This window comes from Echinops telfairi, unplaced genomic scaffold (genome assembly GCF_000313985.2).
Source record: "Echinops telfairi isolate 266 unplaced genomic scaffold, ASM31398v2 ScPeMD7_53;HRSCAF=182, whole genome shotgun sequence".
Taxonomy (NCBI): domain Eukaryota; kingdom Metazoa; phylum Chordata; class Mammalia; order Afrosoricida; family Tenrecidae; genus Echinops; species Echinops telfairi.
The window spans coordinates 1,235,749-1,237,500 of NW_022103951.1; positions in this window are offsets into that span (position 1 = coordinate 1,235,749).

The following is a 1,752-nucleotide window of genomic DNA, read 5'->3' on the forward strand; positions in this document are numbered from 1 at the left end:
CCATTTTATTCTTTGCCTTCTTTCATGTTCTTTTAATGACTTTAATGTCAGCTCACAACTTGTCTGGTCTTTGGTCATTCACATTCAATGCTTCAAATCTGGTCTTGAGATGGTCTCTAAACTCAAGTGGGTTTGTTATCAAAATACTGCCATCAAGTAATTCTCACTCATAGCAACAGACAGATTAGAACTGTCCCTGTGGGTTTCCAAAACTGACTCTTTTCAGGAATAAAAAGTCTCTTTTCCCTCTGGATTATACCAGAATTCATATTTTGGCTCTTGTTGACTTGTTTCAATTATCTTCAACTTCAACTAGAACTTGCATATGATCTGTTAGACCTATGTTGGGGGGGTTATCACAACATGAGGAACTGGATTAAAGGGTCACAGCATTAGGAAGGTTGAGAATCACTGTGTTAGACAATCGGCTTCTACCCTTGTCTTGGCTAATGATATCTTTACACAGGTGTAGTTGATTTGATTCCAATGTTCCATATGATGAAGTCTATGTGTATAGTCACCATTTAATGTTGTTGAGAACAATTATTTGTCTTGCCAAATTTTATCATATCATGTCAAGCATCATTTTTATCAATCAGGGCTATTTTCCAACTACTATTCATCTGTGTTTCCAACTTTCAGATTCCAATCACCCATAGTTATCTTGAGCTATTGTTTGACCAATTTCAGATGGGAAAGGTTGCTATATTTTCCAATATCTTCATTATTGGCCTAAATTGCTGGTATATAAATTTACATAAGTTGTATTAATTCATCTTCCTTGTAGACCTATAGATAGCATCCTTTCACAGAATTGTACTTCAAGATACACCTTGAAATGCTCTTTTTGATGATGAATAGGATGTTTATTGCTTCTCAAGGTTTCATTTCTGGCATAATAATCCATATGTTTGTCTGAATAACCAATAGAAATCCATAATAGGTTTCTAATACCAAGGACATCAATCCTTTTGTGTCCCATCTCATTTTTGTTAATTTACAATTTTTCTGTATTCATACTTCATATATGTAAAATTCCAAATATTAATGGATGTTTACAGTTGTTTCTTTTCATTTTGAGATGTACCCTGCCTTAGACTGGGCTCTCTAAAGATGAAAAACAAATGATACTTACATATGTATGTATATACAGACATTTGTATCAAGAAAATGACTCATGTTACTGTAGAACCAGGTGAGTTCAAGTCTAGGCAGGTTCCAAGTCTGTGGGTCAGATGTCAAGCTGAAGGCTTCCCCTGACTTGCATAGCTTTGGAGTATGTTGCACACAAGAGTAGTGGAAGAACACAGCCTGGTGGTTGCAGATGTAGATGAATCCAAGTATGGAGGATCAGGCTTGTAACGGCTGAGCTGAATGACCAAAGTGGGCAGGTCAAATGACAAGTCAAGTGCTAAGCTGCTTGTGGCTCTGGGAGCAGCAGACAATATAGCAGGCCCTTGGCCCAAGTCCAAAGGCCTGGAAGTTGATGAATCAGATGAAGGATCCACACGCAGAAAAAAACAAATAAGCTTTTCCACAGAGTTACATAGACTTAAATAGGAAGCAGGCCACACCCCCAAAGGTCTCTAGAGCAATGATCTGACTAAGAGCGCTGAATTTCTCCCTATTTTATTTCTGTATGGATAGTTACAACAGATTGGCTGGGTAGCACTGTTAGGTCAGGCCATGAGTGTTAACCTGCAAACCACCGAGAATCCTGGCCCAGACAAGTTGACCCAAACCTTCACTATT